This window comes from Aethalodelphis obliquidens, unplaced genomic scaffold (genome assembly GCF_003676395.1).
Source record: "Aethalodelphis obliquidens isolate GAN/ISIS:26980383/991018 unplaced genomic scaffold, ASM367639v1 scaffold95, whole genome shotgun sequence".
Classification (NCBI taxonomy): domain Eukaryota; kingdom Metazoa; phylum Chordata; class Mammalia; order Artiodactyla; family Delphinidae; genus Aethalodelphis; species Aethalodelphis obliquidens.
Genome location: NW_020838039.1, coordinates 3,440,469 through 3,461,564, shown reverse-complemented (window position 1 = coordinate 3,461,564; position 21,096 = coordinate 3,440,469). Strand labels below are relative to the sequence as shown.

Here is a 21,096-nt window from a genome sequence, read left to right as displayed (position 1 = left end):
TTCGTGAGAATTTTCTTTTTAACCTTTAGTTATTCCATGTGTTTTAGTGCCTACTCCCAAATTCTAGCTGATGTAATTTCTCCTATGGTACATATCTCGACAGATGATTCCTCCAAAATTTATGAGTACTATATAGCAATCCTTAATTCTGGGGCAGGATTCCATCTCCTGAATGTGGTTATCACTTATAGTCTTGCCAGTTTTGCTTCTTTTTACTTATTTTGCCCATCTGGCAGTATACTCCCAAGCCTTTACAATTTATGAATCACTGGCAATATTCACACCCAATTGTCTATGACTCACTAGGAATCTTTGCCAGATTTCTCAGCATTTAAAGGATATATTCCTATTTTATGTTCTCTTGTTTTAACAGGAACGGTTGGCACATATGCTTCTTTATACTGTAATTTCAAAAATGGATGCTAGGTTGAAAATCGTTCCCATATTTAAATCATTTACACATGTAGCCTCTTGTTCTAAAAACTCACAAATTAAGACCTCTTTAGGGGCTGCTTTTAACAAGTGTGGATGTCAGACTTAATGTGAACTTCTCTAGGTGAGACATTAGAGTGAATAAATTATTTCAGTTCTGTAGGAAAATTGGGAATGTTAACTCTCTTTAGATGAATTATAATTTCCAAGGATTTCGTCCTTGTTTCCAATAATGATAAAAGCATAGGCTCTGTTACTCACTAGCTGTGTGATTTTAAAGATATTAATAGCTTTTCACGTTTCCTCATTTGTAAATATTTGTGTCAATATCTATGAGGTTACCTCTTCAGCACTTTAAGAAATTCTTTACATGGAATTTGTTCCTTGGAAAATATTTTTATTGATTAGAAGTAGTTTAGAAGATACTTACATAAAAGATGAATATATGGAAAGAACTTAATATATTTTTTTTCAGACATGGGTATACCCACATATAATCATCTCACCTTGTTTTTTTTTTTTGTGGGGGGCAGAGGTGAATAACTCATTATTATCTTAAGTATATGAAGATAGCATATAACTTAACAGAGAACAATACCATATCACTATAAAAATCCTAAAGATATGAACTAATAATTCATGTATGTACAAACACAAAAAAATTACAATTTGATTAAAAACATGGGTAAAATATTCAGTCTCTATAGTGATCAAAGAAACACCAAGTAAACAGTAAAATTTCATTTTGAATCCATGAATTGATAAAGATTTAAAATCATAATAGGTAAGGGTGCATGGTTTTAGAAAATGGATGTTCTTTTTTAAAAAATTTCATTGAAGAAAGAATATCTCAATACCTGTGATTTATTCCAGGAGTTCTGATACAAGGAAATGGACATTCTTATACATTTTTGGTAGAACTGTAATTATATTATTTCTAGAAGTCAACTTGGCATCATGTCTCAAAAGCCTTAATATATTTCTAATGCACTGTGAACCTACAATTTATTTATAGAAATGTATTCTATATAACCAGAAAAGCCCCCACACACATATGTATAATATATGCACATATGCATATTAATTGAATATTGTCATTAACAGTGGGAAATCAAAATAATCTAAATCTCCATCAATAGATTTCTCATGTCACCAACAAAACTGTTCCTCCCTTGGTTTTCCCCATTTCAGTCAGGGGACTTGCTTAGGTAAAAAACTTGTTTCTTCTCCTTCTCTCACTTTCCATATAGGGTGAGTCCCAAGTCCACTTTTTGACATCCCAGAAAATAACAAGGGTTATAATGTATAAACTCATTTAAAACAATACATGGCTTTATGTTAACAGCATCAGAAAAGTAAAAAGAAGGACCATATACATCTGTACATTTACATTAGCTCAGAGAGAAGAAATACAGAGCAGAGAGGCTGGATATAACTTCTTTTTGGATGCTCGACTGTGTAAATAATTCTCTTCTCAACTACAAGTGTTTTTATGTACCAACTTTAGACTTTGGGTGATAGCCTATTCCTTGAAAGTACCTTAGCTTAGGAGAGACCTTTCTATAAGGCACAAAAACAAGGAAGATGAAGCTCTATCTAATATACTTATTTACCTTCTGAAATAGTTAGAATAATCACTTCCCATTGTTTTTATTACTTTATTGTTGTTTTTATTATATTTGGATTTGAGTACATTTTGAACCATCATATAAGACCTGTTCTTTAACAGCAATTGTCTTTAACAGCAATTGGAAGACATGTGACTTTCTTTCTTTCTACTGATATATGCTCTCTTGATAAAAGTTCCTTCTAGATGTTTTGGAATATTTTAAACAGAATTTTAAATTCTTGTGAAATATCACATACTGGCATTAATTACCTATATTTTTCCAATTGGAAAGATGTGGTGAAGTGAGTGCATTGGCTAAGTTTATTTAGCAAGAAAATCAATATATAAAAAAATGAAAGCAGATATACTGAATATATTGTGGTATTTGTCCAACTGGTCTTCCCCTAACTTTATATTTTCACTCAGCTTACATAAAATGGAGGCTGCAAGCAAAACACAGTGCTGTCTAAACGTAGTTGTCATTGTGGCCTAACAAGTTTGATTAGCTCCATTAGCAAGAATACCCTGCAGGGAACTTTAGGTAAAAAACATTAAAAACTTGTATTATCCATAAAAAGAAACGAAATTGAGCTATTTGTAATGAGGTGGATAGACCTAGAGTCTGTCATACAGAGTGAAGTAAGTCAGAAAGAAAAAGACAAATACCGTATGCTAACACATATATATGGAATTTAAGAAAAAAATGTCATGAAGAACCTAGGGGTAAAGCAGGAATAAAGACGCAGACCTCTTAGAGAATGGACTTGAGGTTATGGGGAGGGGGAAGGGTGAGCTGTGACAGGGCGAGAGAGAGTCATGGGCATATACACACTAACAAACGCAGTAAGGTAGATAGCTAGTGGGAAGCAGCCGCATGGCACAGGGATATTGGCTCGGTGCTTTGTGACAGCCTGGAGGGGTGGGATGGGGAGGGTGGGAGGGAGGGAGACGCAACAGGGAAGACATATGGGAACATATGTTTATGTATGACTGATTCACTTTGTTATAAAGCAGAAACTAACACACCATTGTAAAGCAATTATACCCCAATAAAGATGTAAAAAAAAAAAAAAAAAAAAAAACTTGTATTATCAACAAATTCTTAATCCTAGCTGAGTCTGGTAGCCAATTTAGAAATTGGTTGTCTCAAGCAGTTGGATTTACCGGGGTTACTGTATCAGTATCATATCTGATACTTCTTTTTTGTTAAGATACAAGTAATAGACTTCTGCTGCCTTCCTCATTATTCCATTTCCATGGGATAATCTGGATTGCCATTGAAAGCATTGTTCGGCAATGTGAAAAAGCATTCATTATAAGGCACTGGATATAGCCAACAGGAGTCCTTTTAATTTTTATTATTAGTTGAATTAATGAAAACTTCACAGGGAAAAGGGAATAAAATATCTCTGCTCATAGTTAGTGCCATATTCTCATTTTTATATTGGTTATATTTTTTAAAAGTTAATGCTTTATAGGTTAATGTGCTTTATATAGAAGTCAAAAAGAATCAGACTGGTTTTGGAGAAGAAGTAATATTGCCTTCTTTGTACCATTGCCTTCTTTGTACCATTCTCTGGTAAAAACATTTCAGAGATTTTATAGGTCATAATTTCAGATTCACATATTTAGGGAAAAATATTATTTTTCCCTAAAAGTTCTATTTGATTTATAAAGTCAATATGATCCTACCCAGATTCAGCCAGAGGTTTTCTCCTGGTCTTCAACATTCAGATTTCTCATCACACTAGTGGCAGATAACAACTTATCTTCCATAGAGTTCTTGAATGGACTAAATTAAATGAATATATGTTAATCACCTGGAACAGAAAAGGTGCTCAATTCTAAAAAGAAAAGAAAAAAGAGAGAGAGAGAGATGCCCATTTATCACCAACCCTTTCCCCCGACATTGAACCAGTTCTCCTTTCCTCTGAACTACTATGGCACTGGGGACTGTGCCATTTCTTTGCTATGTCATTTACTACCTCGTATTGCTAATGTTCTTAGCATTAATAGTTTGAATTCATCATGTTTCACACCAAATCTGTTCCTCATCCGGGATTTCTATCATGGTGAGTGGTAGAACACCATCCAAAGAGGTGTTTAAGCACAAACTGGACACCATGTGTGACTCTCCCATCTGATTCCTCAACAGTAAATGTGAAGTTCTGTGCCATCTCAATATCTCTGTTCTCTGCCACTTTTTGACGTCTTTCCTTAGCTCAAGGTTTGATCACCTCTTGCCTGGATTACTGCTACAACTTTCCACAGCTGGTTGGATTCCAGCATTGTTCACATTTAATCCATTCTCCCTCATGCAGCCAAAAATATATTTGCTAAAATGCAAATATGACCTTATCACTTTCCTGCTTAAAATTTTTCATTGGTTCTGAAATACTTTTAAAGTCCAAATTTCCTACCATGGCATACGAAATATTTTATGATCTAACACCTACTTAGTTATCTAGCTTTATATCTGGGAACTCTTTCCACTGTCCACTCTAATTTCCTCCCATACTGAGGTGAACACAGATGTTAACTATGTTGATGAATGTGGAATGGGACTTTTCCTTTTGTCTTAGAATTTCTGCTAAAGCCTCAAAGTTAAGGGCAGTAGGCAATAGGTATTTACGACTTCTAAAGAGAGCTGCTAGACATTTCTATAGAACAGCCTAAAACATAATAATGTAAGTTTGTGACTTATCATTTTCTATCACCCACATCCAACCTATACAAAAGAAAATTAGAAATGCAAAAGACAGTTTATTGGAAAGTAGGAGAATTACTAGTGGCGATGGTGCTATGGTATTTCCCTTCCTCTCACCATGGAAATCCGATGGACTTCATCCACTTCCCCCAAACGCATGAGGAGTCATCAGAAGTATCACTTACAGAGGTTGGAGTTGTCTGAAAGAGGGGAATTCATATCTCTTGTTGTATGTGTACTGTACTGTGTATTGCTAGCTTGGACTCTGGTATGTACTGGAGCAGAGAGTTGAGAGAATTCTTGGAAGAATTCTCCCCTAGGGATTTGAAACATATGAACACAGAGCCTTGTGATTGCCTTCCCCTGGTGAATTTGAAGTCAGGAAGCTGACTGGAATACCAATGTGAAGAAGACAAGGCAACAACTGGTAGAAGAAGCATTTGTCAGAGCAAGAATATGGGAGTTTCCCATAGGCCAAGTGGATGTTATAGAGGGAGCACTGAACTGCAGGGGTGAAGAGAAGCCTGCTATATGTTCTGCATGAAAGTGTACCTCCAGCAGCAGGAGTTTGGAGGGTTTGCCAAAGATCTGTGGAGTATGTGTCTGTTTGGAACAAATGCAGTGCACAGGACCCTGCAGAGGCCAGGGATGGTCTCTAGAGAACATCCAAGCATCTCATGAAGCAACCAGCATTTGAACGCTCTCCATAGTGCAGGGCCTGATATCCAGCTGGGGTCAGCCAAGAGAGAACTACAAGCATACCTGCCAAATATGAAAACCTCTGCCATCTGTCTTCTAATCCTTTCTCCCCTTATTCCCTATGTTGGGGAAGCTTGGAGGGATGGAGAGGAGATAGAGCAGGAAGAGTGAAGAAATGGACCAAGCTCCCTACCCACCACAGGTCTGGGGGATTAAGCTGGGGAGAGGAGAGAAAGTATGCTTAACTCATTCCTTCAATAAATATTTATTGAGAATTTATTGTGTACCTGCCACTTTTCTAGGCACACGGAATACAACAGTGAACAAAAAAAGAATGATCTTTGTCTTTATGGACCTTATAACCTAATAGAGGAAGAGAAATGATCAAATTAAAATGATAAAAATAAGTTAAATGTATAGAAGGTAATATGCGCTACAGAAAAAGGACATATTGGGAGGGGGAGAGGGTTAAGAGTGGAAGAGATGAGAAATGTTTGCTAACCAACCAAGACAACCACATTTGCTGAGGATTAGATGTGGGGTATGAGAGGCAGGGCAGACTAGCGTGATTTTTGGCATGAGCAACTAAAGGATGAAACTCTCATTAACTGGGAAGTGTTCTGCTATAGGAGGAACAGGTTGGGAGCAGGCTGCTTTGAGACATCCAAGTGCAGATGTCATGTCAGGCAGTTGCAAGGGAGAAGTTAGTGTTAGAGAGAGAAATGTTGACACAGTCAGTGTGTGGATATCATTTAGATGAGACTGAAGTTTTGATTTATATGGCTCTGGAATTTTTAATACCTGAAATTAAAACTATTTTTAGAGCTGAAAGTGACTGGAAAGCTATCAGGTTGGCCCAGGGTGGTATTAAGGGGCTGGCATTTGAGAAAAAATCCAAAGAAGTGCATTAAACTCAGTGATAGAAGAACGATATCCGTCAAAAGCAGCACATTCAACAAACCCGTTACATCCTCAATGTACCTTGCTCTCTCAAATCTTCCCACATTTACACATGACTTTCTCTGCCTGGGTATTCTCCACAGTACCTTTACTTATCTTTGCCCGGAGAGCTAAAGTACATTTTTCTAAAGTGCACTTTTCTAATGCTTTATGGGAAGTGTTTTCCTATTCTTCTGGTTGAATCCATTTCCTTCCTGTGAAAGCTAAGACCCTTCCCTTTATGACACTGTTTCCTTGTTCTTTGTCCCATTCTAAACTGTAAGTTCCTTGAGGGCAGGGCACCTGTCTTATTACCCTTTCTGTCTCTTGTGTCTAATATAGGATCCTGAATAGTATATGCCCAATATATCATTATGAAACGTAAGCAAGCAGGTTAAGGGAAGAGATCATGCCTTATATGTTGTATTGTTTCCTATGGCACTTGAGTAACTTGTATCACACTTAGGAATAAGTCTGTCAGCATCAGTGTAGTGTAAGGAAGGCTGCTGGTCTGTTTTTCTTGTAATGGGTACTACACACTTGATAGTGTTAGACAGGCAGTGTCCCAGTTCCTTTAAATACTGGGGAGTTTCTCTCTAAACTTTATGAAGATGACAAAAAGATTTGTTGAGAATGACTGAACCAATGTTCTGAAATAAAACTGTATACATTTATCTTATGTGTAAATTACGATGCCTGTGAATTCTATATTTAGGTATTTCTCACCGACAACAAAATATACCCAAGTTAACATCTTTTTTCTGGTCTGTGCTCTTCTTTTCCTCAACCATTTCCAATGGTGTTCACTTCTGGCATTAATGTCATACAGGTTCTGTGCTGGGATTGTTGTGATATAGTTCAGGATTAGGTGTAGTTGAATAGTACAGAACACCTAAACTAACAGTTACTTAAATAACATAATTGTTTATTATTATTTTTTTTAATGAAAATGAATCCAGAGGTAGATAGTACAGGGTGGATTTGATGTTCCCATAGTCACTAGGGACTCAGGTTTTTTTCTTAATTTCTGCTTCTCCGTGTGTCTAGCATGTGCCTCCAACTTCGAGGCCACCTCATAGTCTAAGAAGGTTTTTGATGCTCTAGTCATTGTGTCCCAGTTACAGACCACAGGAAGAAGCTGGGAGAAAAAGAATGATAACAGGGAATTTCCTTCCAAAGGAGGCAGCTACCCTTAGGCTTTCCTGGAGTCCCACTCAACATTTCTGTTTACATCTTATTTTTCAGAAGTAGTCACATGGCAACTGCTTGCTCTAACAGAGGCTAGGAAATGCTGTCTTTTAGCTAGAACTGGGGTTCTATTCTATACAAAAATGGAGATTGGTGGCAACTGGAAAATACAGTCTCTACCATGGCTGTATGCTTGTATCAGGTTTACTGTTTACTACTTTGTCCCTTATTTTACTCCATGTCTTCTTAAATACAAAATCTTTACTTATTGATTTCCACAAAATGCCACATTTCTCTCTAATCTGCTCTGAAAATCCTGGCTGACTGCTTTGCTTGTTCTCAGAGGAGTAGCTTTGGTTGGCCTACCTGGCCCTGCTGCTCTCTTTCTAACCTCAATGCTCTGTCTTATATCTGTGTTCTCAGAGCCAGCTGTGTTCTCCCTGGAGGGCAGGGACAAACAGCAGGACTTTATTCTGCTCTCTTTCTATTCAAATAATCTCTTTCTTGTCAGAATCTGAGCTGAAAATTGCACCTTGGCTTTGCAGTATTTTAATACTTCCTGTGGCCAAAGGATGAGTAAGTGGAGGGTCTCATTGTGACCTGAAGTGGCAGCAGACTGTTGCTCATTTGTGTCAGGTGCCCTTCCATGCTGCTTCCGATTCCTAGGTTGGCCACCTCTTCCTTCCCTACTCGTCCCATTCTGGCACCTGAAGTGGCAGCAGACTGTTGTGACCTGAAGTGACCTGAAGTGGCAGCAGACTGTTGCTCATTTGTGTCAGGTGCCCTTCCATGCTGCTTTTGATTCCTAGGTCGGCCACCTCTTCCTTCCCTACTCGTCCCATTCTGGCACATCTAGGCACAGTCCCTTCAGTAGTTGCTGCTGCCTCAGTGAAGGGTCCCTTAGAAAGACAAGCTCTTGATACTCCACATCAGCATCACATAAAGCTCTATGAGCTTATAAGATTTTAATCGAAGATTTGGGGAACTATGTTGAATTCCAGTGTAGATGGTGGGCAACGGAAACTATTTTATAGACAGGACTTTTCCATAGTCAAGAGAGGACCATCACAGCCATTCAGTCTTTCAGAGGATGCCCTTCTCTATTGCTCCTGTGTATTAAGTTCTTTCTAAGTGAGAGTGCCTTTTCTCTGAACACCTTTGAAATAACCTCCTCTCCTAACCATAGGGACTGATTTCACACCAGAACCTAGTCCTACCCTGATTCCCCCAGCAGTTTATTTCTCCTTGTCTCAGTTACTTGGAAAAGGATAACACCCAGGAGAGTTCATAGTCACCCATTACATTCCAAGTCCCACAAAATAATCCAGAGTAGATACTTCAAGTTTCCCCACTAGTGTGAATTTATTTTGATTATGTAGTAGGTACTTGTACCCTTTCTTCCAGACACACACTCACACACATACAGACACATATGCATATATACACATCTCTCTACCAAAGAGGAACAGTATGAATCTACCCATAAGATGGTAAGCAAATTACCTGATATTTTCATGCCACAACAGGATTCACTGAGAAAGGCTTTGGGGAACTTTACCACTGTGGACCATGTGTCCATTTTTCATTCTGATATAGAGTTGCCATATGTTTTAAATAGTGAGCAGCACTGGAAGAAATCTATGTATGTGCCGGCTCTGTGGCCCAGCCATTTGTTTGTTTTGTTGATTTTGTGGCATGCTTGTTTGGAAATGAAGGTGTACTGATCTATAAATGGGAAATATTCTCAGAAAAGGCAGTTTTGGAAGGTTTTGTAGCTTAAAGTAGAATGTAAGCATCTGAAGACCTCAAATGGGAGAGATAGGATTGAATTATTGTAAATAGTTTAACCATCCTATGGATTTGTTTGCATTGTTGAATAACATTTTATTCACACCACAAAATAACATCTTGATAAAATAAAACTTGATAGTTAACTTTTCTTAAATAGGCTTTATATTTTAGACCAGTTTTAAGTTCAAAGCAAAACTGAGCAGAAGGTACAGACCTCCTATATACCCCTGTATGGTTAACATTGAATGTGAAGTATTGATTCCTGTTCCTGCCACCTAATTATAGTGAAATTCACTTCTCTGTTGGATTTTAGTACTATTGAACTTAACTTACTAGTGATCACTGGGGATAATCATTAACTTCTAGGACATAGAATGACTTCAGCATAACAGTATTCTCTTCTGTTCAATGTTTATTATTTGATAACTTAAAATGCTGTTTTTGTATCATCTTTAATTTCTTTCATCAGTTTCTTATAATTTTCTGCATACAGGTCTTTTGTCTCCTTAGGTAGGTTTGTGCCTAGATATTTTATTCTTTTTGTTGCAAAATGTTCATTGCAGCTCTATTTATAATAGCCCGGAGATGGAAACAACCTAAGTGTCCATCAACGGATGAATGGATAAAGAAGATGTGGCACATATATACAATGGAATATTACTCAGCCATAAAAAGAAATGAAATTGAACTATTTGTAATGAGGTGGATAGACCTAGAGTCTGTCATACAGAGTGAAGTAAGTCAGAAAGAGAAAGACAAATACCGTATGCTAGCACATATATGGAATTTAAGAAAAAAAAAATGTCATGAAGAACCTAGGGGTAAGACAGGAATAAAGACACAGACCTACTAGAGAATGGACTTGAGGATATGGGGAGGGGGAAGGGTGGGCTGTGACAAAGCGAGGGAGAGGCATGGACATATATACACTACCAAACGTAAGGTAGATAGCTAGTGGGAAGCAGCCGCATAGCACAGGGAGATCAGCTCGGTGCTTCATGACCGTGCTTCGTGACTGCCTGGGGGGGTGGGATAGGGAGGGTGGGAGGGAGGGAGATGCAAGAGGGAAGAGACATGGGAACATATGTATATGTATAACTGATTCACTTTGTTATGAAGCAGAAACTAACACACCATTGTAAAGCAATTATACTCCAATAAAGATGTAAAAAAAAAATGCTGTTTTTGGATTGAAATGATGCACTTATAATTTACATAGAAATGGCTTCATTCATATGCAATCCCTTTATCCATTTGGTGAGTGAATATTTTAAAGTGAAAGTAATTTAGTTGTCTTTACATTGTTACACATCAATTAAAATAATCAGGTATTTAATGAAAGGGAATACTATGACTTTGCTATTGTGGAAGGTACCTGTTACCTGAACCACTCTTGAAGTAGTGACTATAATCTTGATACTGCTTTATCTACCTAAATAAAGGTAGATAGAGAACTAGCTCTGCTACTGTAAAATGTACTTGGGCTGATGATTTTTCTGAAGATGTCCTAGAGGTTCCACTTATCACTAGGAAGTAAATGTTATGGCCAGTGCTCCTTGGTGAGTTCTAAAGCTTGCTCTGAGAGCTCAGAAACTTCCACTCCACCATTTTTTCATGCATGGGATGATGAGTTTGCTCTAGGGAACAGTTTTTTTAATCTAATAAAGTAGTGATTTGCATTTTTCATACTTTTCTCCTTGAAGCTTCTAATTCTCTTGAGTGTTATATTGTGTTTCTGTGACTGAGGGGAGGAATGTACATAAAGATTATTTTTTAAAATATTCTGCCTTATTATCTTTTTGTGCTCATTTTCCCCTTTTGAGCTGTTATATTAAAATTTCTGGACTTCATATGTATAAATTAAAATTTTCTTTCTTTCTCTACCCTTTCTAAAATCTTCATAAAGATTCTTCTCATATCCCTTAAATGTTATCTTCTTAGGAGGAAGAAACTTGGCCTAAACTGTCACATACATTTTTCATGAATGTTTGCCTGGTGTGGAGAATGCCTTGCAAAGTCTAAGAATTTTGCCAAAGGTGACACATGCATTATATCCCTTCTTTCAACAATTCATTCACCAGCTCTGTATTGAAGAATACATTTTCCAGGCACTGTTCTAGACACTGGTAAGATAAGTGAGACAGATATGGTTGAGGCCTGAAGGAATTTACAGTCTAATAGGGGAGACAGATTTGTGAGTCAGCTACAGGCATATGTTGGAGATATTGTGAGTTTGGTTCCAGACCACTGCAATTAGGTGAATATTACAATAAAGCAAGTCACACAAATATTTTGGTTTCCTAGTGCCTATAAAAGTTATGTTCACACTATACTGTAGTCTATTAAGTGTGAAATAGTATTTTGTCTAAAAAACAAAATACATACCTTAATTAAAAAAATACTGTATTACTAAAACATGCTAACCATCATCTGAGCCTTCAACAAATCATAATCTTTTTGCTGGTGAAAGTTCTTGCCTCAGTGTTGATGCTGCTGACTGATCAGGGTGGTGGTTGCTGAAGTTAGGTGGCTGAGGCAGTCTCTTGAATAAGACAGCAAGGAGGTCTGCCACATTGATGGTCCCTTCTTTCATGAAGGATTTCTCTGTAGCATGCAAGGCTGTTTGATAGCACTTTACGCTGCTCAGTAGAAGTTCTTTCAAAATCGGAGTCAATTCTCTCAAACCCTGCTGCTGCTGTGTCAACTAAGTTTATGTAATATTATACATCCTTTGTTGTTATTTTAACAATCTTCACAGCATCTTCACCAGGAGTAGATTCCATCTCAAGTAACCACTTTCTTTGTTCCTCCATAAAAGCCAACTTCTCATCCATGAAAGTTTTATCATGAGATGGCAACAGTAAATTCCTGTCTTCAGGCTCCACTTCTAATTCTAGTTCTCTTCCTATTTCCACCATATCTAGTTACTTCCCCCACTGAAGTTTTGAACCCCTCAGAGTCATCCATGAAGTTTGTAGTAATCAACTTCTTCCAAACTCCTGTTAATGTTGATATTTTGACCTCTCTCCATGAATCATGAATGTTCTTAATGGCATCTAGAATTTTAAACCCTTTCTAGAGGTTTTTAGTTCAGTTTGCCCAGATCCATCAGAGGAATCACTATTTATGGCAGCTATAACCTTATGAAATGTGTTTCTTTATTTCAATAAGAAAATCTATTGAAGACAAGAATAATCTATTTTTATACTTTGGTGATTTCCATATAAAAACAGTAAATATTTATTTTGTTATAATGATTGACTAAATTATAATTCTCCTCTCTGTCATTGTCATTTAGAAGTGTCCAATATGCAACATATAATTCCTTGAAATTCTGCTTTTATTTTTTGTTGTGACTTCAAATGTAGTACTTAGAAGGATTTAAGAGTAGATAATCTGGTTGTATCTAGGTCTTGCAGCTCAAAGGTCTTGCCGATAAAGAACAGCAGCAGCATCTGCTGCTGGTAGAAATGCAAAATCTCATGCCCCATCCCAGATCTACTGATTCAGAATGTGCATTTTAACAAGATTCCTAAGGGAATCACATTTATGAAATGTGTTTCTTAAATAATAAAACTTGAAAGTGGAAATTATTCCTTGATCCATGGGGTGCAGAATGGATGTTGTGTTAGCAGGCATGAAAACATGAATCTCATTGTACATCTTCATTGGAGCTCTTGTTTGACTAGGTGCATTGTCAATGAGTAGTAATATTTTGAAAGGAATCTCTTTTTTTTTTTTTTTTCTGAGCAGTAGGTCTCAACAGAAGGCATAAAATATTCAGAAAACCATGTTGTAAACAAATGTGCTGTCATCCAGGCTTTGTTGTTCCATTTGTAAAGCACAGGTAGATTTAGCATAATTCTTAAGGGCCATAGGGTTTTCAGAATGGTAAATGAGCATTGGCTTCAATTGAAAGTCACCAGTTGCATTAGCCCCTACCAAGAGAGTCAGCCTGTCCTTTGAAGCTTTTGTCAGTCATTAACTTCTCCTCTATAGCTATGAAAGTCCTAAATGGCATCTTTCTCCAATAGGAAACTGTGTTGTCTGCATTGAAAATCTATTGTTTAGTGTAACCACCTTTATTCATTATTTTAGTTGTATCTTCTGGATAACTTGCTGCAGCTTCTACATCAGCACTTGTTGCTTCATCTTGCACTTTTATGTTATGGAGGCACCTTCTTTCCTTAAACCTCATAAGCCAACCTCTGCTACCTTCAAAATTTTCTTCTGCAGTTTCCTCACGTCTCTCAGCCTTCATAGAATTGAAGAGAGTTAGGGCCTTGTTCTGGATTAGGCTTTGGCTCACAGGCACGTTGAGGCTGGTTTGATCTTCTATCTAGACCACTAAAACTTTCTTTGTATTAGCAATAAGGCTGTTTCACTCTCTTATCATCCGTGTGTTCATTGAAGTAGCATTTTAAATTTCTTTCAAGAACATGTCCTTTGCATTCAGATTTGGCTAACTGTTTGGTGCAAGAGATCTAGCATTTGGCCTAACTTGGCTTTGGACGTGCTTTCCTCACTAAGGTTAATAATTTTTAGCTCTTGATTTAAAGTGAGAGACATGTGACTCTGCCTTTCATTTGAACACTTAGAAGCCATTGTAGGGTTGTCAATTGGCCTAATTTCAATATTGTTGTGTCTCAGGAAATAGAGAGGCCTGAGGAGAGGGAGAGACTTAAGGAAACATCTAGTCAGTGGAGTAATCAGGACAAGTACAGTATTTATTGATTAAGCTCTCCGTCTTATATGGGCAGGGTTAATGGTGTTCCAAAGCAATGACAATAGTGACATCAAAGATCACTGATCACAAATCACCATAACAAATATAACAAAAATGAAAAAGTTTGAAATATTGTGAGAATTACCAAAATATGACCCAGAGACGCGAAGTGAGCACGTGTTGTTGGAAAAATGGTACTGATAAACTTGCTAGATGCAGGGTTGCCAGAAACCTTCAATTTATAAAAAAAAATTGTGTGTGCCTGTATTATAGTCCTGTGGGATAAATGCTATGATTTCAGAAATAGGCTGCCTTTGAGTTGAGTTTTGAAAGGGTAAGTAAGAATTAGCTTGAAAACAGAAAGAAAAAAAGGCATTTGAATGGAGGAGGGTCTGAAACAGTATATATGTTTAAAGCATTTTAAATCCATAGATGTGGACTAAGAGGAAGAAGCATGGTAAGGAGTGATAGAAGAAGTTACAGTAGGTAGGTGCCTCGTCATGAAGAGTTTGTGTGCAAGCAAAGAAATTTACCCCTAATGTGAAAATTATGGGGATATACAAAAGGATTTTTTTTTACATCTTTATTGCAGTATACTTGCAATACAATGGTGTGTTAGTTTCTGCTTCATAACAAAGTGAATCAGTTATACATATACATATGTTCCCATATCCCTTCCCTCTTGCGTCCCCTCCCTCCCACCCTCCCTATCCAACCCCTCCAGGTGGTCACAAAGCACCGAGCTGATCTCCCTGTGCTATGTGGCTGCTTCCCACTAGCTATTACGTTTGGTAGTGTATATATGTCCATGCCTCTCTCTCGCTTTGTCACAGCTTACCCTTCCCGCTCCCCATATCCTCAAGTCCATTCTCTAGTAGGTCTGTGTCTTTATTCCTGTCTTACCCCTAGGTTCTTCATGACATTTTTTTCCCTTAAATTCCATATATATGTGTTAGCATACGATATTTGTTTTTCTCTTCCTGACTTCCTTCACTCTGTATGACAGACTCTAGGTCCATCCACCTCACTACAAATAACTAAATTTCGTTTCATTTTATGGCTGAGTAATATTCCATTGTATATATGTGCCACATCTTCTTTATCCATTCATCCGTTGATGGACACTTAGGTTGTTTCCATCTCCGGGCTATTGTAAATAGAGCTGCAATGAACATTTTGGTACATGACTCTTTTTGAATTATGGTTTTCCCAGGGAATATGCCCAGTAGTGGTATTGCTGGGTCATATGGTAGTTCTATTTGTAGTTTTTTAAGGAACCTCCATACTGTTCTCCATAGAGGCTTTACCAATTCACATTCCCACCAGCAGTGCAAGAGTGTTCCCTTTTCTCCACACCCTCTCCAACATTTATTGTTTCTAGATTTTTGATGATGGACGTTCTGACTGGTGTGAGATGATATCTCATTGTAGTTTTGATTCACATTTCTCTAATGATTAATGATGTTGAGCATTCTTTCATGTGTTGTTGGCAGTCTGTGTATCTTCTTTGGAGAAATGTCTGTTTAGGTCTTCTGCCCATTTTTGGATTGGGTTGTTTGTTTTTTTGTTATTGAGCTGCATGAGCTTCTTATAAATTTTGGAGATTAATCCTTTGTCAGTTGCTTCATTTGCAAATATTTTCTCCCATTCTGAGGATTGTCTTTTGGTCTTGTTTATGGTTTCCTTTGCTGTGCCAAAGCTTTGAAGTTTCATTAGGTCCCATTTGTTTATTTTTGTTTTTATTTCCATTTCTCTAGGAGGTGGGTCAAAAAGGATCTTGCTGTGATTTATGTCATAGAGTGTTCTGCCTATGTTTTCCTCTAAGAGTTTGATAATTTCTGGCCTTCCATTTAGGTCTTTAATCCATTTTGAGCTTATTTTTGTGTATGGTGTTAGGGAGTGACCTAATCTCATACTTTTACATGTACCTGTCCAGTTTTCCCAGCACCACTTATTGAAGAGGCTGTCCTTTCTCCACTGTACATTCCTGCCTCCTTTATCAAAGATAAGATGACCATATGTGCGTGGTTTTATCTCTGGGTTTTTATCCTGTTCCATTGATCTATCTTTCTGTTCTTGTGCCAGTACCATACTGTCTTGATTACTGTAGCTTTGTAGTATAGTCTGAAGTCAGGGGGCCTGATTCCTCCAGCTCCATTTTTTTTTCTGAAGATTGCTTTGGCTGTTCGGAGTCTTTTGTGTTTCCATACAAATTGTAAAATTTTTTGTTCTAGTTCTGTGAAAAATGCCAGTGGTGGTTTGATAGGGATTGCATTGAAACTGTAGATTGCTTTGGGCAGTAGAGTCATTTTCACAATGTTGATTCTTCCAATCCAAGAACATGGTATATCTCTCCATCTATTTGTATCATCTTTAATTTCTTTCATCAGTGTCTTATAATTTTCTGCATACAGGTCTTCTGTCTCCTTAGGTAGGTTTATTCCTAGATATTTTATTCTTTTTGTTGCAATGGTAAATGGGAGTGTTTTCTTGATTTCACTTTCAGATTTTTCATCATTAGTGTACAGGAATGCCAGAGATTTCTGTGCATTAATTTTGTATCCTGCTACTTTACCAAATTCATTGATTAGTTCTAGTAGTTTTCTGGTAGCATCTTTAGAATTCTCTATTTGTAGTATCATGTCATCTGCAAACAGTGACAGCTTTACTTCTTCTTTTCCGATTTGGATTCCTTTTATTTCCTTTTCTTCTCTGATTGCTGTGGCTAAAACTTCCAAAACTATGTTGAATAAGAGTGGTGAGAGTGCGCAACCGTATCTTGTTCCTGATCTTAGTGGAAATGCTTTCAGTTTTTCACCATTGAGAATGATGTTGGCTGTGGGTTTGTCATATATGGCCTTTATTATGTTGAGGAAAGTTCCCTCTATCCCTACTTTCTGCAGGGTTTTTATCATAAATGGGTGTTGAATTTTGTTGAAAGCTTTCTCTGCATCTATTGAGTTGATCATGTGGTTTTTCTCCTTCAGTTTGTTAATATGGTGTATCACGTTGATTGATTTGCATATATTGAAGAATCCTTGCATTCCTGGAATAAACCCCACTTGATCATGGTGTATGATCCTTTTAATGTGCTGTTGGATTCTGTTTGCTAGTATTTTGTTGAGGATTTTTGCATCTATGTTCGTCAGTGATATTGGCCTGTAGTTTTCTTTCTTTGTGACATCCTTGTCTGGTTTTGGTATCAAGGTGATGGTGGCCTCGCAGAATGAGTTTGGGAGTGTTCCTCCCTCTGCTATATTTTGGAAGAGTTTGAGAAGGATAGGTGTGAGCTCTTCTCTAAATGTTTGATAGAATTCGCCTGTGAAGCCATCTGGTCCTGGGCTTTCTTTGTTGGAAGATTTTTAATCACAGTTTCAATTTCAGTGCTTGTGATTGACCTGTTCATATTTTCTATTTCTTCCTGATTCAGTCTTAGCAGGTTGTGCATTTCTAAGAATTTGTCCATTTCTTCCAGGTTGTCCATTTTATGGGCATAGAGTTGCTTGTAGTAATCTCTCATGATCTTTTGTATTTCTGCAGTGTCAGTTGTTACTTCTCCTTTTTCATTTCTAATTCTATTGGTTTGAGTCTTTCCCTTTTTTTCTTGATGAGTGTGGCTAATGGTTTATGAATTTTGTTTATCTTTTCAAAGAACCAGGATTTAGTTTTATTGATCTTTGCTATTGTTTCCTTCATTTGTTTTTCATTTATTTCGGATCTGATTTTTATGATTTGTTTCCTTCTGCTAACTTTGGGGTTTTTTTGTTCTTCTTTCTCTAATTGCTTTAGGTGCAAGGTTAGGTTGTTTATTCAAGATGTTTCCTGTTTCTTATTGTAGGATTGTATTGCTATAAACTTCCCTCTTAGAACTGCTTTTGTTGCATCCCATAGGTTTTGGGTCGTCGTTTCTCCATTGTCATTTGTTTCTAGGTAGTTTTTGATTTCCTCTTTGATTTCTACAGTGATCACCTCATTATTAAGTAGTTTATTGTTTAGCCTCCATGTGTTTGTAATTTTTACAGATCTTTTCCTGTAATTGATATCTAGTCTCATAGTATTATGGTGGGAAAAGATACTTGATACAATTTCAATTTTCTTAAATTTACCAAGGCTTGATTTGTGACCCAAGATATGATCTATCCTGGAGAGTGTTCCATGAGCACTTGAGAAAAATGTGTATTCTGTTGTTTTTGGATGGAATGTCCTATAAATATCAATTAAGTCCATCTTGTTTAATGTAGAATTTAAAGCTTGTGTTTCCGTATTTATTTTCATTTTGGATGATCTGTCCATTGGTGAAAGTGGGGTGTTAAAGTCTCCAACTATGAATGTGTTACTGTTGATTTCCCCTTTTATGGCTGTTAGTATTTTCCTTATGTATTGAGGTGCTCCTATGTTGGGTGCATAAATATTTACAATTGTTATATCTTCTTCTTGGATTGATCCCTTGATCATTATGTAGTGTCCTTCTTTGTCTCTTCTAATAGTCTTTATTTTAAAGTCTATTTTTTCTGATATGAGTATTGCTAGTCCAGCTTTCTTTTGATTTCCATTTGCATGGAATATCTTTTTCCATCCCCTTACTTTCAGTGTGTATGTGTCTCTATGTCTGAAGTGGGTCTCTTGTAGACAGCATATATATGGGTCTTGTTTTTGTATCCATTCAGCCAATCTGTGTCTTTTGGTGGGAGCATTTAGTCCATTTACATTTAAGGTAATTATTGATATGTATGTTCCTATTCCCATTTTCTTAATTGTTTTGGGTTCGTTATTGTAGTTCTTTTCCTTCTCTTGTGTTTCTTGCCTAGAGAAGTTCCATTAGCATTTGTTGTAAAGCTGGTTTGGTGGTGCTGAACTCTCTCAGCTTTTGCTTGTCTGTAAAGATTTTAATTTCTCCATCAAATCTGAATGAGATCCTTGCTGGGTAGAGTAATCTTGTTTATAGATTTTTCTCCTTCATCACTTTAAATACGTCCTGGCAGTCCCTTCTGGCTTGCAGAGCTTCTGCTGAAAGATCAGCTGTTAATCTTATGGGGATTCCCTTGTGTGTTATTTGTTGTTTTTCCCTTGCTGCTTTTAATATGTTTTCCTTGTATTTAATGTTTGACAGTTTGATTAATATGTGTCTTGGCATATTTCTCCTTGGATTTATCCTGTATGGGACTCTCTGTGCTTCCTGGACTTGATTAACTATTTCCTTGCCCATATTAGGGAAGTTTTCATCTATAATCTCTTCAAATATTTTCTCAGTCCCTTTCTTTTTCTCTTCTTCTTCTGGAACGCCTATAATTTGAATGTTGGTGCCTTTAATGTTGTCCCAGAGGTCTCTGAGACTGTCCTCAGTTCTTTTCATTCTTTTTTCTTTATTCTGCTCTGCAGTAGTTATTTCCACTCTTTTATCTTCCAGGTCACTTATCCATTCTTCTGCCTCAGTTATTCTGCTATTGTTTCCATCTAGAGTATTTTAAATGTCATTTATTGTGTTGTTCATCGTTGCTTGTTTCATCTTTAGTTCTTCTAGGTCCTTGTTAAATGTTTCTTGCATTTTGTCTATTCTATTTCCAAGATTTTGGATCATGTTTACTATCATTATTCTGAATTCTTTTTCAGGTAGACTGTCTATTTCCTCTTCATTTGTTAGGTGTGGTGGGTTTTTATCTTGCTCCTTCATCTGCTGTGTGTTTTTCTGTCTTTTCATTTTGCTTATCTTACTGTATGGGGTTTCCTTTTTGCAGGCTGCAGGTTCGTAGTTGCCGTTGTTTTTGGTGTCTGTCCCCAGTGGCTAAAGTTCGTTCAGTGGGTTGTGTAGGCTTCCTGGTGGAGGGGACTAGTGCCTGTGTTCTGGTGGATGAGGCTGGATCTTGTCTTTCTAGTGGGCAGGTCCACGTCTGGTGGTGTGTTTCGGGGTATCTGTGGACTTATTATGATTTTAGGCAGCCTCTCTGCTAATGGGTGGGGTTGTGTTCCTGTCTTGCTAATTGTTTGACATAGTGTGTCCAGCACTGTAGCTTGCTGTTCGTTGAGTGAAGCTGGGTGCTGGTGTTGAGATGGAGATCTGGGAGATATTCAGCATTTGATATTATGAGGAGCTGGGAGGTCTCTTGTGGACCAGTGTCTTGAAGTTGGCTCTCCCACCTCAGAGGCACAGCACTGACTCCTTGCTGCAGCACCAAGAGCCTTTCATCCACATGGCTCAGAGTAAAAGGGAGAAAAAGTAGAAAGAAGGGAAGAAAGGAAGGAAGAAAGAAAGAAAAAAGGAAAGAAAGAAAGAAGGGAGGGAGGAAGGAAGGAGGGAAGGAAAGAAAGAATGAAGATAAAGTAAAATAAAATAAAGTAAGATAAAATAAAGTTATTAAAATAAAAAATAATTATTAAGAAATAAATTTTTTTTTTAAAAAAAGGACAGATAGAACCCTAGGACGAATGGTGAAAGCAAAGCTATACAGACAAAATCTCACACAGAAGCATACACACTCAGAAAAAGAGGAAAAGGGGGAAAAAATCATAAATCTTGCTCTCGAAGTCCACCTCCTCAATTTGGGATGATTCGTTGTCTATTCATGTATTCCAGAGATGCAGAGTCCATCAAGTTGATTGTGGAGCTTTAATCCGGTGCTTCTGAGGCTGCTGGGAGAGATTTCTCTTTCTCTTCTTTGTTCGCACAGCTCCCGGGGCTCAGCTTTGGATTTGGCCCCGCCTCTGAGTGTAGGTCCCGGGAGGGCGTCTGTTCTTCACTCAGACAGGACGGGGTTAAAGGAGCCCCTGCTTCGGGGACTGTGGCTCACTCAGGCCGGGGCAGGGGAGGGAGGGGCACGGAGTGCGGGGCGGGCCTGTGGCGGCAGAGGCCACTGTGACGTTGTACCAGCCTGAGGCGCACCGTGCGTTGTCCTGGGGAATTTGTCCCTGGATTGTGGGACCCTGTCAGTGGCGGGCTGCACAGGCTCCCTGGAAGGGGGTTTTGGGTAGTTACCTGTGCTCGCGCACAGGCTTCTTGGTGGCGGCAGC

General features: G+C 37.8%; 1 long non-coding RNA gene across 1 annotated transcript; it reads left to right on the top strand.

Moving 5' to 3' along the window:
• The first annotated feature begins 1,439 nt into the window (after positions 1-1,439).
• LOC113614393 (uncharacterized) lies at positions 1,440-13,437 on the top strand. The gene is made up of 3 exons (XR_003430608.1): positions 1,440-1,451; positions 5,607-5,614; positions 13,213-13,437. It is a non-coding gene; the product is annotated as an uncharacterized LOC113614393 (long non-coding RNA).
• Positions 13,438-21,096: the final 7,659 nt, after the last annotated feature.